Below are 20,456 nucleotides of genomic sequence, written 5' to 3'. Positions count from 1 at the left end.
TGCCCGCAACCAAGGTACATGCCCTTGACCAGAATTGAACCCAGGAATTGAACCCAGGACCCTTCAGTCCCCAAGCCAACGCTCTATCCATTGAGCCAAACCGGTTTTGGCTGTTTTTTTTTTACATTTTAACCACAGCCCTTTGGACAATTACAGTCCCTTCTCATCGCAATTAACATTAAAATCCATATTTCAGAAACTGGAGATAAGTGCATAGGGGGAAAGAAACAGTATAATATATGAGCCTGCAGAAACCTTACTTCCTTACCTGCTACCATGACTTGTTCATAAAACAGACCTTCCTTTCTTTTTTCCTTGGGAGAAAGCGGAACAGAGGCTGGAGTTCCTTACAAAGGCAAGAGAAAGGAAACAATTTAGATATGGTCCTCAGACCCAAAAAATATAAGCACATCACAAGGAAACTATCAATGAAGGTTTTTCATATTGTCAGCTAATTTTCTCTGGCAGAAACATCTTAAAGAAAATGTTAAGTGACTATATTGCTATTTGGTTTCATTTCTGTGATATAAAAAGAGTGTAAAATAGTAATACTTAAAAGTTCTGAGTTGTAATTTTTTTTATGTTTAGGAATTAATTAAATGATCTGCACAAATATACCCAAATTGATTTAAAATATTTAATTCTAAGTTGCTTCACAACCTACATGGAATAAGGAAAATACTTATCAATAGTAAGTAAATAAAATATTCTTTTCAAAGAATCAGTTTTTAGGATTTTAAGGTAAAATAGACATAAATCATTCAGAAAGTAAATGGAGATGATGTCATTCAAAATTATAAACAAAGGTTATTCTTGAATTACAGGTTTCCCATGTGTACATAAGTGCTTGGGGTGCCCAAACAATATGTACACATATATCTGGAAAATTTTTCCCTTTGCTACTAATGTAGTGATTTTATGTAAAAAAAGATTATCCTATATAATAAAAGACTAATATGCAAATCGACTGAATAGCAGAATAACCGGTTGCTATGATGTGCACTGACCATCAGGGGGCAGATGCTCAACACAGGTGCTGCTCCCTAGTGGTCAGTGCACTCCCACAGGGGGAGCACTGTTTATCCAGAAGCTGGGCTCATGGCTGGCAAGCGCAGCACATGGGGAGCAGGCCTAAGCCATCAGTCAGTCATCCCCCACAGGGTCCCCGACTGCAAGAGGGTGCAGACCAGACTGAGGGACCCCCTCCCCAGACTGCACAAATTTCATGCACCGGGCCTCTAGTTATCAATAATTGCAATGAGCTTCTTGGTAACAATAGGTAATGTCTGTCAACCATGAAGGAAGAGTGTCTTCCTCCGGAAGAGCCACAAAAGACTCTCTCTTCCTTTGCTTTGTGTGATGAGGAGAGGAAGACAGGAATCTTTTGTCACTGCTACTACCATGAAAGGAGCCCGCTTAGTTACAAATATGATACACAGAAGGGACAGAGCCAAAAGAATCCCCACAAAAACAAACAAACAAAAAACCCAACAGATCCTGAAGGCTTCTCAGTCTCTGGATCAAGCTGAGCCTGAAAGCAACTATCTCTGGACTTTGAGGAGCATGAGCCAATCATGTTTGCTTTTGCTTTAGAGAGCTGAGTTAGGTTCTCTGTTCCCCCTATCAGAGACATCATACAAATGCTATGGTTAAGTGGCATTGGTTGGTGTTTCTCACTTCTGAGATCTACGACAAGCCCATGAAGAAGCAGGCAGTCAAGAAACAGGAAGGTTGAATAGTCTTTCACCTGGGTGGCAATTTTACACCTAACTCACTCTGTCCAAACAATAAGTAATTCTGCTCCTCAGTGCTCACGGTCAAGGATGACCCAAGGGAGACAGGGGAAGTGCGTGTACTCTGAACTTAAGCTGGAACTGGGTCTCAATTCTCAGAGCCTTGATCCAATTACTGATATTTTTAACATCTGTTTACTGATCACAAAATGTTCAAAGTTGTTGTATTAAATGAAATGCCACGTGTAAACAGTTCAGAATAATATCTGGATCAAATAAATACAAAGTATTAGAATTCTTTTTAAAATACTAGCAGAGTTAAATAATTTCCAGCAGCTGTAAATAAAGGAAAACATTATATTTATAAAAGTAGGTAGGTACTTCACTTTTATTATTTGAGCTATAAGAATAACAGACGTATCAAATGAAAATGGTTGTTTGATTTCGCATGTATTCCAGGACATGTGAATATGTGTGTGTATGTCTATAGATTTTGTCTCAGTGCAGGTATCACTTAAAGCACAAAAATATTAAAAAGACAAACTTTTTTCATTGTATTTCATAACATAAAAATTATTAAATGTAATATAAATATCATAATTATTTCAGATATTATAGATATTATATATGTAACATGTGCATTGCACACACACACACACACACACACATACACACACAATGACAGAATGACACACTATGAAATGTAACTCCTTTCTCAGCTTGTAAGCAGGAAAGCCATTCAGGCCTCCAGTGCAGCCCAGTGTCCCTAAAAGACAGATGAGAATATGAATCTTGCCAACCTCAGAGAGCCATCCCCCTGTGAGGTGCTATAATACTAAGAAAGGGGGGGGAAGGGACCATCAGGCATCATTGTGGGAAAGTTGGATATTCATACGGTAATTTGATTCTTCTGATCCTACAGAAGAATGACTACATATTAGTGAATTTCTGGCCTTTAGCTGGTAGTTTCAAGATCAACAAATTATTTGAAATATTAACATTTTCTAAAAGTGTTCCCCACCCCTAAACATTGTAAAACTTGCAAACATCAGAGTTCTGTCAACTAATTGCTAAAATGCATCCCGAAACTGAAATTAAAGTTCAAGGTGGTAAAGTAGCAAATTAGTGACATCAGAAAGCAACGAAGCCTCTGGGCTGAGATCTAATAAGTGGGCGAAATGGCCCTTTGGCAAGCTAGCAAGGAGCTATACATCAATACCAACTCCTTTCCCGGCACCATTGACTAGCTTGAACTTCACCTTACTTCCTGGTTCACGAAAATCCAGACAGCACTTAATGCCAATGAGTAACAGATTCTCTTCAAATGCAGGTCACGTTACTAAAATCTATCACCACTCGTCTTTATCCCCACCCTGTAGAATGTTAAAAACCTTATTGTTGCCCAAGAAGTTTCCCGGAAATTGGATTAAGTAAGAAGTAAATATTTTCCCATTAGTTCAGACGAGTGTCTGGGCTATAGCACAGCTGGGTGGCATTAAAAAACTCTAAGTGGCTTAAGTCTGAGGCATTAAACCCAGGACACAGAGCATCACCACATTCAGCTGCTGAAGTGTGACTCTATTGCTGCAATTTTTAGATACTCATCAACATTCAATTAACATCCATGTCTCTATTACTGCGATTTTTAGATACTCATCAACATTCAATTAGCATCCATGATATAATATTAGTCACTATTGACGCTTATTAACACCTCTGCCTCTGCTGTGCGAAGCGCAGAATTCAGGCTTAACAAGGTGGGACGCAAACTGCCAGGTGGCATCTTCACGTGATTTCTGTTTCCCTATTAGACATCTGACTCCTTTCCAAGTGAATCACCTCAAGTTTTTGAGTGTTTGTCCTTCATTTTTATAAAAGCCCAGTATGCTTAGAGACAAGAAAGAGCATACTAAATAAATTTACGTATGAAAATTGATAAAGGAACGCCTTTTCTACTTACAGGGTATCTATTAGATGAGAAAAGATTTAAAATTTGTTGAGATTAACTGTTTAAACCAGATGATAAAATCTTATAAATCACTTTCTTTTAATATTCTGAGGGATGATAAGCAAAGCCAATGGAAAAATTTGGAAGATTTAGAAGGAGGAATTCCTCTCAAATGCTGGGAAAGTATTAATGTCTGTGGAAACAATTTAAAGAACAGGCTATCGCCGAAACCGGTTTGGCTCAGTGGATAGAGTGTCGGCCTGTGGACTGAAGTGTCCCGAGTTCGATTCCGGTCAAAGGCATGTACCTTGGTTGCGGGCACATCCCCAGTGGGGGGCGTGCAAGAGGCAGCTGATGGATGACTCTCTCTTATTGATGTTTCTAACTCTTTTCTCTCTCCCTTCCTCGCTGGGAAAAATCAATAAAATATATTTTAAAAAAATAAAATAAAGAACAGGCTATCTTTCCCAAAGCTGGGAACAGTGTTCTGATATTGTTTCTTGTTGGACTTACTACAGGCACTTCAAATGGCCCAGGAATTGTGACCTGTATCAGACAACAGCTGTAGAGGCATCATAAGTTGATCCTTCGCTGCTTCTTGATGTTAAGGGGTATATAATGGCATTTCTTGACTAATCCCGACTCCATAATGGTCACTATGCATGGAGAACATCAAGCACTGAGTCTGCAGGGGGGTGAATGGCCACAGTGGCTCAGCTTCTGATGCTGCCTGCAGATTGCAAGGGACAGTCTTCCCCCAGCCTCACCATATAAGAGATTAAGCCAGTGGTCAATATAAAGAAAAGAAACGCCTTTGGGACAAGGGCTCTAGAGAGGCACAGCTACAGGTTAGAGGTACTATGGCAACAGGAAAAGACTGCCAGATTCAAGCAAATGCCAGTGCACTTTAAAATACTTTATTTCACTGAATTCTGAAGAAAACAATGAAACATAATATTTTTTACAGTTGAGAAGGTTAGATAAGACCAAAAGTTACAATGATAATAAATGCCATGGACAGGATTCTATGCTAATTCTTTACCTAGAAACTCCAATATTTCCACTGTTTTATGACACTTTTCAATCAGCACAAGAATTTGGCTCTCCTGCTTTTGTATGGGTGCACAAAATTACACTTACTAGAGGCCTGGTGCACAAAATTTGTGCATGGGTAGGGTCCCTAAGCCTGGCCAGCAATAAGGGCCTATTAGGGCATCAGGCTGCTGTTGGGGGCCTTCCTTCATTCCATCCCGCCCCCTGGTGGTCAGCACACATCATAGGGAGTGATCAAACTTCCAGTCTCCCAGTCGAACTCCCAAGGGGGACACTTTGATATTAACCTTTTATGTATAGAGATATGTATAATATGGTATATGTGTGTGTGTGTGTGTATATATATATATATATATATATATATATATATATATATTATGATATATTAAAATAAAAATCTCTACATTATTGGAAAATATGAATGTTAAACCCAGGGCCCTTCTCAATTAACATTCTGGCTTCACCAACTCCAATGAGGATTCAAGGCCACGATGATTATCTGCCTCTAGCTGGCAAAAGGGGTGAAAATATAGAGGATCACCCAAGAGTAGGTGTTATTAATCAGGCACTAATATTGCAATAGCACTCCCACCCACATTACATTCACCAGAACTTAGCCACATGGCTCATCTAACTGCAGGAGAGGCTGGGAAATGCGTTCTGTGAGTCCTGGAAGGACAGGACACAGGTTTGGTGAACACCAGCTAGTCTCTGCCACACTCGTATTAGAAATTGCAGAGATGCTTGCTGATCTATGGATGGACAGACCAATTCGCCCAAGACTTAGCCACACAGTAATAAAGGGGAAATATGCTATATATAAAGCATATATGATTTAGATCTAATTCACTTAAAATTCACTGACTCACTGATTGCCTTCCTTTTTCTAATATACCCCAGCTCAGTATTAAGAATGAAAAACTATATTACTAAGACAAAAAAAGATAAGTATCATAAAGCAAAGCCCAAAGTTTCAAAGAAAGAATGACCTCATAATAAGTCAATATTACAGAGAGGAGAATCATAAATATGGACCAAGTTTCCTAGCAATACATAAAGAAAAGGTGAGAGAATAAGACAGAGTCTACTTTTGCAATTTATGTTAGAATTTCACATTTTTCAAATACTAAGAGGTAAAGCCCTGTCGTGTTTGTGCAACTAAACTAGACTTTAAATTATAAAACTCTGATATTGATGCTTTAATATCTAAGTAGCTTTAAAATCAGTTGAGATTAAAAATGTATCAAATAGCCAAAACTGGTTTGGCTCAGTGAATAGAGTGTCAGCCTGCGGACTGAAGGGTCCCAGGTTCGATTCCTGTCAAGGGCATGTACCTTGGTTGCGGGCATATCCCCAGTAGGGGGTGTGCAAGAGCAGCTGATTGATGACTCTCTCTCATCGATGTTTCTAACTATCTCTCTCCCTTCCTCTCTGTAAAAAAATCAATAAAATATATTTTTAAAAAGTGTATCTTATTAAAATAAATAAAAATGTATAGAAAGGATGAAAAAGATGCAAAATTTTTGTTTTAAGTAAAGTCATTAAAAACACCAAGAATGAATGCATTGTCTTTTAAAGACATCATATAAAACTTTGTAGTATACAAAAGTATTCTGACAAATCTCCATTTAAGTCAATATTGCCAGTATATTTAATCCTTATGAGAAGAAACCTATCAAGTATAAGTTTAAGTTCCGTTAGGAACTATGTGCATATGCCAGTATTTCACCACCACCAGAAATTTTAGGTGATGAAATGCTCCGGGTAATGCCCCAACCCAGAGGATCTCTACTGCAGTGGAAGTTACTTCAACACCCAAGCTCTCAAAATAGGTTTATTTCTGCTATTTTTCTGACTATATTTTAAAAGAGAAATGACATGAGTTCTGCAGATGCTGGTGAAATAATTACAGTTGCATAGGCGAGGCATATAATTAGCTGAAGAAAGGGGTTAAAAAAGACTTCACCTACACTACGTGGGCACAGAGTTAGGATTAACCATGAAACCACTGCTGTCTGTATCTTGCAGAGCTGTAACCAGCACTGAGGGGAAAAACAGAACTACACATACACGTGGACACACACAATACAGAGAGAAGCTACCCTTCCTAAATTCAAGAGAGCACAAATGCTTACACTGAAAATAAACTCAGTAGTTAATTTTCCCTCATAGGTGTGTAGCAAATATCAGGACAGAGCAAGAACAGAAGGGGAACCAAGGAATTCTTCCTTGCCTATCATCAAGGGCCACAGTACCTGTGCACTAGCCCAAGTCACAGAGAGGATGTGTGTGTGAAAATGCTGTTCCGTCATGTACCCAAGTCTTCAGGGATGGGAAGTTGAAAGTACTGGAAAGGAAGCAAATTCTGTCATTTTCATGTAAACCTTTCTTGAACTCAAAAAGTTTCAACTGTAAAAAAATATATATTTTGATTGATTTTTAGAGACAGAGAAAGGGAGAGGGATAGAGAGACAGAAACATTGATTGGCTGCCTCCTGCATGCCCTCTCCTAGGATCCCCTAACCCAGGCACATGTCTTGACCAGGAATCAAATCGGTGACTTTTTGGTTCATGGGTTGATGCTCAATCACTGAGCCTCACCAGCCAGGCTCAACTTTTAAGCTCTAGGAGCTCTTAAGTATGATAGCAGAAGCTATTTCTACCTGTTTTCACGATTTCCTTTAATTATTTTTATGACATTCACAGATAATTTGAAAGTGCTAACATTCCATAAACAGGGTGCCTATAAAATTTGCAAGTTTCTAATGATACAGTTCAGCAAACTTCAGCTCCAACTTTAATTGCACATGGAAACAAATAGTGGTTTATTTTTAACTAAGATGTATAAATTCTAATTGGAAGAATTTGCTCAAAGCTTAGACAATCACACTTATAAAGAGCTCACACAGTGATAAAGAGCTCAACGGACTTGGAAATAATTATAACAGAAGACTACACATGGTTGTGGCTTGGCCAGCACCACTCAATTTCAGTAAAAGGACCCAAGAGGAATGTAAGAGAAACTCATGAAATACCAATCTGTAAGGCGCCAAGAACCTCACCATTCATTCAGTTGTTCAGCAAATATTTATTGAGAACATACATGTTTTAGGTGCAGTGCTTGGCTATAGCATAGAAGCAAATAAACTTGCTCTGTGCCCTGGTGTAATCCTGTCTAGTGGACATCCTTCCCATCAAGGGTTAGAATGACTATTCTCCATTTACATACACATCACTTAATATATCTGTACACGAATGCTTTCATTTAAAAAAGCAGACTTTAAATCTTGGTCAATATCAATACATCCTTAGCACCTACTGGTTCACTACCCTATACATATGCCTGATCTCATTGCATTGTCAGTACTCCCAATACATTCAGTAGATTTTGAGGAAATAAGATATGAAATGGATTATGTTCTCCTAAGCTTACAATCTCCTTTAAGAGACAGCACATCTACATGAAATGTAAATAACAATATAATTGGAAAAGTATAGCACAGATAATTTGAAAGTGCTAATGTTCCATAAACAGGGTGCCTATAAAATTTATCATCCAAACCACTGCACTTTTCAGAGAAACTGAGAACACTGGCAAAACTTAATATTGGGACTTGGCCTGGTAAACCAGAACCTAAGATTACCTTTTCATAAATCCCTTTTTAGGGGTTGAATTTTGGAATTTAAGAATCATATTTAGTTCCTTCCTCAAATAAATATTTATGGAATTTTTTTTTATTTGCTGAGCTATGATAGGTTTTATAGAGGCTTTGAGAAGAAGATAAATAAGATATCTTACTTGACTTCACAACTTATTCCCAGAGAAGGAAAACATAAAAATTGTCAATATGTTCTGAACACATCCCGTGTGACAACCCTTTGCTAAGCTTTCTGTGTACATTATTCTCATTTAATCAACATAATAATCCTATTAGGTGAGTGGTTTTACTTCCATTTTATGTGAGGTTTAGTGTTGTTAATAACTTGTCCAGGGTCACACGGGCTCAGCTGGCTTACTTACATCCCACTGCAATGCTTGGGCTCTCAGTATATGACAAGTACTACAAGAATAATCCAGAGAAGATCAAAATGTATGTGTGGTTGAAGTAATCATGGATGGCTGAATGAAGGCAAATGATATTACACTTGGACCTGGAAGAGTTAGAAGGTTTCTGAAGGCAGGCATTAGAGGGAAAGGCAATTCAGGTTGCTGGATCAATGAAGCAGCAGCCTAGAGATGGGAAAGGGTAAGTGAGCAGGGAGGAGTCCTCTTGTTTAGGAATTGAGAACTGTAAGGCTGAAAGGTCAGCTGAGGCCAAAGATACCTTCATGTTTAATTTAAGCAAATATGAAACTCGGTTTGCATGCCCTGAGTACACTATATGCTTAATTTGCATGGAAGTCAGATAAAGAGATCTTATAAATACAGTGCCTCATAAAGCTAAAATGAAAGGAAGTTGCTAAAAGGAAGACAAGCAGACACGTGTGTCATCCAAAGGCAGAAAGGATGCTAACTTGGGGCTGGACAAAGTCCTGGGAAATCCCTGTTGGTTAAAATAATGTAAATCAAATCTGTTTTTCCATATATAAAAAGAATGACATTTCAGCTGAAACCGGTTTGGCTCAGTGGATAGAGCGTCGGACTGCGGACTGAAGGGTCCCAGGTTCGATTCTGATCAAGGGCATGTACATTGGTTCCGGGCACATCCCTGGTGGGAGCTGTGTAGGAGGCAGCTGATCGATGCGTCTCTCTCATCAATGTTTCTAGTTTTCTATCCCTCTCCCTTTCTCTCTGTAAAAAATCAATAAAATATATTTTTTAAAAGAATTACATTTCAGCCGAAACCGGTTTGGCTCAGTGGTAGATTGTCGGTTTGTGGACCGAAAGGTCCCAGGTTCGATTCCAGTCAGGGGCATGTATGTTGGTTGCGGGCACATCCTCGGTAGGGGGTGTGCAAGAGGCAGCTGGTCGATGTTTCTCTCTCATCGACGTTTCTAGCTCTCTATCTTTCTCCCTTCCTCTCTGTAAAAAAATCAATAAAATATATATATATATTTTAAAAAGAATGACATTTCATATCAATGTTGCAGTAAAAGCACCCCACATATTGTAACTAACAGTCCCATAACTTGTATTTGTTAAAGAATAATACCTTCAGTGTGTACATATAAATTAAGAGTGGTGGTTGCCCAGCAGACCTGGCTCAGTGGTTGAGCTTCAACCTATTGAACCAGGAGATCATGGTTCAATTCTCAGTCAGGGCATATGCCTGGGTTGTGGGCTCAATCCCCAGTGTGGGGCATGCAGGAGGCAGCCGATTAATGACTCACTCTCATCATTGATGTTTCTATCTCTCCCTTCCTCACTGAAATCAATAAAAATATTTTTTAAAAATAAATTAAGAGTGCTGACACAGTCATAATGTAAATGCACTGAAACTATCCCTAGAGGAAAAGCCTTTGAAGGTCTTGGAGAAACTGTGGGACTTGACCAGAAGTTCAAAACCCGTGGAGTCCAGTCTTGAGCAAACTGACTGGGGTAATCAAATAAAATTAATATATATAAATTTTTCATGCTTTTAAAAAATCAATGTTAAAAAGTTAATTTGAAAACCCATACAAACATAACCAACATCATTTGGGGCTATAAATTATTTTTCTTGCTTCCAATAAAAATCTTGATCCAAAAAATATATATACAGGAGCCGTATTGAGTTGACAGAAAAACATGCAAAAACAAATGAACAAAAGACATGGCACAAGAGGTAAGGTAATAGAGTCTGCCTTCAATCTGATTTCTGCTCTATGGTTTGTCAAGGACAATTAAAAGAAAATTAGTGGAGAGGAGAGAGGATGTTTTCTAAACATTAAATATTTAAAGTAGATCAATAAGAGCACTTCATATCAGAATTCTTCATCAATCTCCATGCCTCCCAAACATTAAATATGTAAGCGGTACATATGTATGCCATATTGAGAAAAACCAATGTGGGAAATGTGTTTCTGACACAGTCTCCAAAGAAAAGAATCTAGTGTCTAGCTTCCTGTGTAAACAAATGTCATCACATTCAAAGAACAGTACATCAGGAAATTCTCTGGATGATGTCTGTGTGTGTGTGTGTGTGTGTGTGTGTGTGTGTGTGTGAGAGAGAGAGAGAGAGAGAGAGAGAGAAAGATGGAGAGAGAGAGAATGAGAATCTGACAACATTCCACTAAAGAATAACCTCAGAAGCACTCTAAGACAAATCATTAAAAATGCAACACATGCAAACTGTCTTCCATTGTAGATGCAGAACGGTTAGTGAAAGCAAAATGATCTGGCTTCTTACAAATAGGAGTAAGTAGGTGGATTTGTCCAAACCACACTATTTACATCTTCTAAACCCTATCATTTGGTGCAATGGCTAAAATTTCATGCATGTCACAAGTCTTTCCCCTCCTCCGCTGCCACACAATGTGGCTGCTTTTAAGGATGTCAGATTGGAAATAAGGCAAAGAAAGACCCATTATTTTGAAATCTTATAAATTCACAACTAGATTTAAACCACACCTAAATTTTAGTTCAGTATTTTAAAATGGATGGAAGATTTTGGAAAGAAAGAGCCAGCGATACTACTTTGCATTCTGCTATGAAAACACTTCCTAACACATTCTCTCAGCACAGATTTCCCAGACCTAACTCCCTATGTTAGGTGTGTACACTAAGTTAAATGTCTTTATTTAGCAATTATCTCATAGCATCCTAAATTCTTCAGGCTAAAATATATTATATAAATGAGGTAATGAACATTAAAATAGGCCTTAACTCAGCCTTATATCAGCATGGAGTAGCAGGAAGCAGACAGATTCTCCTACCTGGAAAGCACTGTAAAGGTAGATAGCATATATGAAATAATGGCTCTCACGATAGTGGAAAGTAGGCAGCAAATGGCAGTGATCCCTGAGAAAAGGAAAACAAATGAGCTGAGACCTAAAACTGCTCCAGACTGCGACCTGGAGAAAATTTTCCTCCATGGTTATGAAGGAGAAAGTCAGGAAGAGACAAGTGGTCTCCCAGAGTTGAAGACCAGGATATAGAAACAGAGGGAACCAAGAGTGGCTGGAGGCCACAGAGTATAGTGAGGACAGCACCACACAGAGAAATCTGAAGATCTGCAGAGAAACTATTGACTAGAACATATGAGGAAACTACCCATAGTCAGGAGAAACACCACTGAAACCGAGTGAGAACAATGCCCTGTATTCATATGGGCCAAGGAGAGTGCCTGTTCTCAACAGCCAGGCTGGATAGACTCATAATTTATGGGGCACAGGTCAGAATATCAAGAAAGGTACTGCTTGCATAGTGGGGAAAGTTAACCTGAATGAATGCTACCTTGGTCCTGCCGACAAAGTTTAAAAGTAAGATCTGAAAGGATCAGACTATTTCCAAGTGTCTCAACTGTGCCCAATAACAAAGCTCAAGCATATTTATAGGGATACAAAACTCTCTGTTATCCAACAAGGTAGAATTCTAGTTTCCAATAAAATATTACCACGCATGTCAAGAAAACAGAAAAATCTCGCCCATAAAGAAGAGAAAAATTAATGGAGCAAAACAGATCCAAACGTGACACAAGTGACAGAATTGGTAGAAAAGCCATTAAAAGTTGTTTTATGTGTATTCCATGTTCAAAAAACTAGAATAAAGAATAAATATGCTGTCCTAGCTGGTTTGACTCAGTGGATAGAGCACTGGCCTGCAGACTGTACAGTCCCAGGTTTGATTCTGGTCAAAGGCACAGGCCTAGGTTATGGACTTGATCTCCAGTAGGGGTCATGCAAGAGTCAGCTGATGGATGATTTTTTTTCCTCATCATTGATATTCCTTATTATTGATCTCCCTCTCCCTCTTCCTTCCTCTCTGAAATCAATAAAAATATATTTTAGAAAAAGAATAAATGTGGAAGACATAAAAGGCCCATATTGAACTTCCAGAGGGGGATAACCTGAAATCTAAGAGAAAAAAAGACACTAGATGGCAGATTAGACCTTGCAGAAAAGAAGACTGCTGAACTTGAAGACAGCAACAAATTATACAAAATGAAACAGACAGACAAAAATACTTGGCCATATTCAGTCTACAATTTCAAAAGTGAAACAAGGCCAGTTGCCCTAAGGCTGAGACAAAATTCACAATGTAGTTTAAGATCCATTTAACACAATGAAAAAAAAAATATTTATTTTTTCTATTAATAAAAGTGCATGACTTTATAGACTTGTCTCACTTTTAAATCTTTCTAATAATAGTTCTACACACTATTTCTAAGACCTGTCACTGTTACAGAGCCTTAAATGAGGACCAACAAAACTTTTAAATAACTTCATAGTTTTAAAAAACTAGTTTGACTTTATCGGCTATATATGTTAATATGTTAAAAAAAATAATAAAAACCCATTAGGCCATTAATTTTTAATAATTGTAGGTAATCCTATTAATGCAATCAAACTTGTTAGAAGAGTTTATTTCACTTGAAGGATTAATGTTCTTTGTTATGGTGATCTAGTTTCTAATTAAACCATCTTTTGATTCATCTACATCTCTCAGTTTCTGTTGTTGATCTTCTGGATTCTGAAAATATCATTCACAATCAAGATTGTATGACCCTATATATATGGATGGACACACATATTTAATAATTTTCTTTAGTGTAGTAAGAAATAGCATATTGTTAAATCACTTAAATTCCATCATTTATAAACCACAAGACATTTAAATCTACATGCTTTATCATCAATTCCAATACACACACACACAAACACACACACACACATGTGTGTGTGTGTGTTTGTGTGTGTGTGTATTGGAATTGATGATAAAGCATGTAGATTTAAATGTCTTGTGGTTTATAAATGATGGAATTTAAGTGATTTAACAATATGCTATTGTTATATATATAGCTAAGTGACCAGTCAACAAGCAGGTAGATATGACGTGCACTGACCACCAGGGGTAGAAGCTCAATATAGGAGCTGCCGAGGGATAGCAATTTTGCAGAGTGCCTTCTCACACTCCGGGACCCCTGGGGGGATATCGAACTGTGAGGTCGGCCTGATCCCCCAGGCCAGGATAAGGGATCCCAGCTGCTGGAGAGACCCTGCTCACTCCGCAGATGCCCTTCGAGCCCTGTTGCCACCCCAGGTGAGACCAGCCGAGGAGGAACCTCAGGAGGTTAGCTCCAGGGTGTGTCCAGCCCATCTCACCCAGTCCCACTCCACTGGCCAACATCTAATTAATTTCCTTTCAATGTGCATGAATCCATGCACTGGGCCTCTAGTGTTTTATAATAGAACATATATTCAGCTTCTTTTCACAATCTGTCCTTTATAATTTTATTGAATGTCTAACAGGTCCATACTAGTCACTGGAAATATAATAATGAATGAGACCCAACCCTTAAAGTGAAGAGAAATTTACACCATGTATGTGGTCAAGTATGGACAAAGGTCTACGGGGACAGAAGTGAAAAGGTGAGTAACTGCTGTGGTGACGGATGAGGGAAAGGAGGAGTAAGAAAAACTTCACAGCGGAGGTGACCTTTATGTCTTGAAGTATCTGTGGAAGTTCATGTAATGGAGAAATTGGAAATTATTTTAGAAACAGTAAACAGCAACTGCAAATGCACAGAAGCATGAAGAAGCAAGATATATTCTTGGAATAAATAAATTTGAGTATTGCTAAAGATAAGTTATGTGAGGAATAATAATAATAAGATGAGAGAAATGATGCAGAAATTAAAAAGTAGGTTGAGACAATAAAGTACCCAATGTAATATGGTAAGGATTTTGAACTTTATCTGAAAGCAGAAGGAAGATTTCCTTTTTAATAATATAGCTTTGGAAGCAATGTGAACAGATCAATGTGGAGGTGGGTGAAACTTAAGGCAAGCACATCAGTTAAGAGTCTATTGCAATAGTTTAAGGACCTACATTGAAAAACTGAAGGGGACAGAGGTAGAAGGCACTGATTAAAGAGACCCTTCGGAAGAAAAATGAACAGAATATGGGGATTGGTTGTGTGTGTCTGTGTGACACGAAGGAGAGGAAGGAATGAGGGGTAACTCCAGGGCTCTAGCTTGAAATGACTACAGGGATGGTGGGCTTCTAATGAATAGAGAGAACGAGGATTAAATCTTGAGGAAGAAATACAATTCTGGGCATGTTGAAATGGAAGTTTGTTCGGGCTACTTAAGCAGAGATATCCAGTATATAGGATGGGGCAAAAGTTGGATTACAGTTGTGAGTTTGCAAACAGAGTTTATTCATATACTATTATTTATTAACTAGAGGTCCGGTGCACAAAATTCATGCATGGGGGTGGGGTCCCTCAGCCCGGCCCGCACCCTCTTGCAATCCAGGACCACTGGCTCCTAACCACTGGCCTGCCTGCCTGATCACCCCTAACCACCTCTGCCTCAGTCCCTGCTCCCAAGGCTTCATCCGTAAGGTCATTCGGCTGTCCGGTCTAATTAGCATAGTGCACTTTTATTATTATAGACTAGAGGCCCAATGCACAAAATTTGTGCAAGGGGCTTGGCCCTCAAAGCCCTGGCTGCCTCAGCCAGCCCTGACAGCATCAGCCAGCTCTCGCATCCCCTCTCATCCTTGGCTGGTCCTTGCAGCCTTGGCTTCATCCAGAAAGTCGTTCTGCTGTTCGGTCTAATTAGCATATTAGCTTTTTATTATATAGGATTATTGTATTATTTTTTACATGAACAACTGCAAAGTCACTTTTGCCCCATCCTCTATCGTTGGAAACATGAAGTAGGAAACTAGAACTTCTACTACAGATTAATAATTGAAGAAATAAAAAAGATAAAAACATTCAATCCTGTAAGCATGAAGAGTAAAAAGGAAGTGAGATATCCTGTGACAGAACACTCTACTGCAACAATTGGGCTGGTGGAGAGACAGAACTAATTATGGAGATATAGAGAAGGAATAATGAGAGAGGCAGTGGAGAACACAGGAGTCAGAAGTGAAGTGTGAAGAAAACCAATGCAGAATACTATGTCAAGGAGAGAGTTCAAATGCAAAAAGCAAGTCATATTAAGTAATAAATAAGAAATGTCCTCTAGAGCTGCCAATTATAAGATCACTGGAGCCTTTAACATGAATAATTGCAGTTGAGTTGAGGTGTTAAAGCCAGGTTCCTATTAGATAGGAGGTAAAGAACCTGACATTGTTAATAGAGATGAATCTTTAAGAATTTCAGTTATGGAAGGTTCAGTCAACAGATTATATTAATATGAATAATAAATATGATTCCAAAAAATGGTTATGGAATACTGTCAGATACTGGACTAAGCATTTTACATGGATTATCTTGCTTAATTCTAGAAAATTTAGATGACTCCAAAATAGTCTTTCTTTAGTGCCAAATTTCCACTAAATTGCTTAACTTCTAAACAAAACATCAGCTTGGTCTTTTATACTATAAGAATAAGCACTGTATTATGCTTCTTTTCTTTTGTCCCATCCAATTTAAGGGATGTAGTAAAAACCTAATATTCTTTAAAGTGCTTAGAAAATATATTGAGTGATTGCTACATGCAATACTTTGTATTAGATGATAGATTTTTTTTTTTTTTTTTTACATCTAATTCTACAAAAGTTTGGAAGCTCATTGAAGAGATAAGCCATGCAGGTGAAAATTTAAATTGTAACTTTAAGCATCAATTAAGTGCCACTACATCTATAATAGCACTATATGAGCTCAGTAAAGGAGAGATTGCTATGAACTGGTGTTGTGCAAGAAATATTTATGCAGCTGGTTAAAGTTAAATAAGGGCTTAAAAATTCTGACAGGCATAGACAAGGCTTTCCAGGAGGTGGAATGCCTGAGCAAAGGAATGGCTGTGCAACTCATGAGAGCCAAGAATTCAACGCCAACAATTTACTGAGCAAAATCTTCAACCCTACTGTTCTTTGTCCCCAATTCAGCCCATTTCCGATGTGTATTTTTTCCCATCCCTATATCTCCTAAATGTATCTCTTTAACTATATTTCATAACCACACACTTATGTTCATATTGTGTTTCAACTATAACAACTCCCCACCTCATTAGCACCTCAGTGGGTCCGCGGTTCTGCTGTTGAAGCCCCTCCCTTGGATCTGGTTTGCATATCACCTCAGCCAGAATTGTACTCGTGATTTCCTTGTGCTCTGTATACTGGGACTAACAGCTTCTCTCTAGGTGTCAAAACCTTCCACAGACCACCAGACATCATCCTCTATGTCCCACATTTTTATTTTTCCCCTCTTCACTCTCCTCGCTTTCTCCTTTCTAACGCACTGATGTTTTTCCCACGCTAATTTGCTCTAATGCCTCCGGCAGCACAACTATCCATTGCCCTCTTCTAAGCCTCTCTTGGCTCAAAGTCACTCTTTATGCTCAAGTCTCCAAATCATAACTTATGGGTTGGAAATCATTAATCATGTACAGAAAGAACAGAGCTGACTGCCACTGAGTTGTTCAAGTATGAAGACAATCTGGTTTCATGTACATCTTTTATTGAAGTTGCTTATAAAACATTTGTAAGAGCTGCAGGCCATATGTATATACACACAGGGTGGGGCAAAAATAGGTTTACAGTTGTGCATATGGAAAATAATACAATAATAATGATACAAGAATAAACTGTTTCATGTACTCACAACTGTAAATATCGGTATCTGTATCAGTATCTGTATCTATATCTATATATCTCTCTATATATAGGCCCGGTGCATGACATTTGTGCACTATGAGAGGGGTCCTCTCAGCCCAGTCTGCGCCCTTTAGAGTCCAGGTGCCCTCGGGGGATGTCTGACTGATGGCTTAGGTCCACTCCTATGGGGATATCCTTAGTGCTGCTGTGGAGGCAGGAGAGGCTCCTGCCACCGCCATGGGGCTCGCCAGCTGTCAGCCCCATGGGATTGCACTGACCACCAGAGAGCAGCTCCTGTGTTGAGTGCCTGCCCCCTGGTGGTCAGTGCATATCGTAGTGACTGGTTGTTCCATCGTTTGGTCAATCTGCATATAACTTGAGTCTAAGATCATTAGCAAAAGCATGTGAGGACTTAATACAAAGAGAAGAAGATAAGTATGTCCTTCAATCTATCATTTGACTGCAGGTCCTAAAAAATAAAGAATGAATTAAGACTTTAAGGGTCCAAATTTTCTTCTGAGACTCTGATAATATGTAGGTCTATACTTTTTAGGAATTTAATAGTACCTTTTTAAATCACTTGGTAACTGACCTGACTGCAAACTCTAGCCAAAATTCTATGGCTCTAGTTTAGGATGCCTTCTGGTTGTACTCAAACCTAGGGAAGTCATACTTGCAGTTCCTGGCTCTGTTCCTTCACTAGATCCGACTTTGGCTGTACACTGACTGCTTGACCCCTCTTCTGAGATGACTAGGAGTCACATAAATACAATCCATAGATAATTAGAAGCCCAAATCCAAATCATTCAATTTCTAATAATTATTACAATATTACAAGCAATTTAACAAACAGAAAATGCCTATGAGTCTTAAGCAGTTTGCTGGACAGAGCATGCATAGAGATACATAAGACATAATTAATAAGATACAAGATTCTCAATACTCACACTTTGAGATGTAACCAAGGAGACAACACAACTCTAAGAGTAAAGAAATTTACAAAGCAACAGAGGAACACTGGGTAGGGGATCTGCCTTGAGAAGACTCAAAAAGATGTGCAAAAAAGTGACATTTAAGCTAGCTCTCGAAAGAAGGAAAGAAGACAAGAGATGGTTTTATATATATATATATATATATATATATATATATATATATATATATATAGAGAGAGAGAGAGAGAGAGAGAGAGAGAGAGAGAATGGATTATTTGCCAGATAAAAGTGACACATTACCTTTGTTGCCACCATTTTAGAGATGGTGAAACTGAGGCAAGACACCTAAAGCCACTTGCTAAAATATCACACAGCCAGATTCAAACCCAAATTTTGTATATTCTATTCAATATGCAAGCATTTTTGCAAGCAAAAAAGGGAAATAATTATTGCTACAATTAAAATTTAGGAAGTGCCTCTTATAAAATCTTTACTCATAATGAGCTAGAATTTTTTGGCTGTAACTAATTTTCTATCTGTCCATGCTTTAAAAACCTAGCTTTATAAAAAATGCCTGGGGTCACTTAAATGGTTTATGAAACTTTTTTATGTGTATGCAAAATGTGATATATATGCATTTTTCTGGGAGAAGGGGCCAGGGTCTTTTAAACTGAGTCTTAAACAGGCCTAAGAACCCATCCCCCAAAAGGCTAAAAATCACTGGTCTATAGAAAATTTTGGTAAGCTTTTTAATGATTTCAAAAAAGGAGAAAAACATACATGTAAAATTCAGTTTTATATATAAGGAAACACACTTCATATGTAATAGGCAGATTGTTAATATATTCTATTAGTAATATAACGACTTGATAATGAGTCACTGAAGTAACCCTTTCCCATATTTCTAATAACTACTCAGGATGTTAGCAGTGAAAGGATCATTTAGAAAGCTAATTTCCTTTTCATCATGCTTGTTAAGTGTTTACTTTAATTCACATCCTGTGTGACCCTATGGGAAAATTTTTAAGTAATACTGGGGAAAATCCCATAGGGTTACACAGGATGTGAACTGGGCCTGTACTTGAGCTACCTTTGGCTTGGAAAATAAAATTAGATAGGTGAGTTTCACTTTCTATTTGTCATACATTCCACTTTCTGGTTCCCGGCGTTTAAATTCATAGCGCAGCTGTGTTTCTGAAATGGCAGCTCAATAAAAATCCCCAAATTCTTCCTCCCTTTTTAAGGAATGATTCCCCAGTGTTGTATAGCAAAATGCTTTCGGCAGAAAACGCAGATCTGTAGTGCCAATCACAGGCAGCCTGGTGGCGCGCTCCCGGGGTGCTCCTCCGTACCTGCGCTCACACAGTTCAGCTGTCGTTTTCCATTTCCTGTGGAGAACACACATCATACCACTTCCCCTATAGAAAAAAGAAAGCAGCCCAGCTTAATTGCTGATGGAAACACTGTCATAGTTTCCACTGGCCAAGCTTGAAACCATTACTGATCTAACCTTCATTAATTTTTCCACAACAATTTGCAGAAATGTCAGGAAGCAGCTGCATGAAACTGATTAATTGTCGTTATCACCGCTACTTCACCAGGCTATTACTAGCATATATATATTTTTCAGTTTAAAAATAAAATTTGGGATTTTTCTGTTTTGATTGGTACTGGCGGTGGTCTATCTTATTCTGAAAGACCCATATCTATTTTTGACAACTTCCAAGGTCCCAAACATTTTCAAATCTGGAGGAGGTCCCATGGAGTTTGGGACAGCATCCATGAAGGAAAAGATTGCTTCCTGCCGATTACTCAGTTATATCTGTTTAAAGAGATGTTAATGAATTCAAGTCTTAGAGCAACGCCGCATTTATTAGTCAATCACAGAAACTAAAATTCACTTCCGAAATGAAAATCAAGTGCCCCTTCCTATTTTTTTTTCACTTTCTTTTCTCCCTCATCATTTTAGTTTGAGCTATACCATCTGTCTCAACCTTTCAAATAATGTACTGTGCATGGCTGGCAAAAACAAGTGGAACAGTACACCTCATAGCCCCAAGTACACAGCCAGTGAGCATCTATAAAAGTGGTACACAACAA

At 38.4% G+C, this 20,456-nt stretch overlaps 1 protein-coding gene across 7 annotated transcripts in view; it reads right to left on the bottom strand.

The window, feature by feature from the left end:
- Window positions 1–20,456, bottom strand: part of HIVEP2 (HIVEP zinc finger 2) — a 174,346-nt gene that overhangs the window by 39,520 nt on the left and 114,370 nt on the right. For 6 of the 7 annotated variants that reach the window (XM_084889317.1, XM_084889312.1, XM_084889311.1 and 3 more), the window contains exon 3: window positions 269–346. The exons of the other annotated variant lie outside the window; for it this stretch is intronic. The gene's annotated coding sequence lies outside the window, so the exon portion shown is untranslated. The remainder of the gene's footprint in view (window positions 1–268; window positions 347–20,456) is intronic. 7 annotated transcript variants of the gene reach the window in all.

Source organism: Pipistrellus hanaki (assembly GCF_964339955.1).
Source record: "Pipistrellus hanaki genome assembly, chromosome: 7".
Classification (NCBI taxonomy): Eukaryota; Metazoa; Chordata; class Mammalia; order Chiroptera; family Vespertilionidae; genus Pipistrellus; species Pipistrellus hanaki.
Note: the sequence above shows the minus strand (reverse complement) of the source record. Positions and strands in the feature narration are given on the sequence as shown.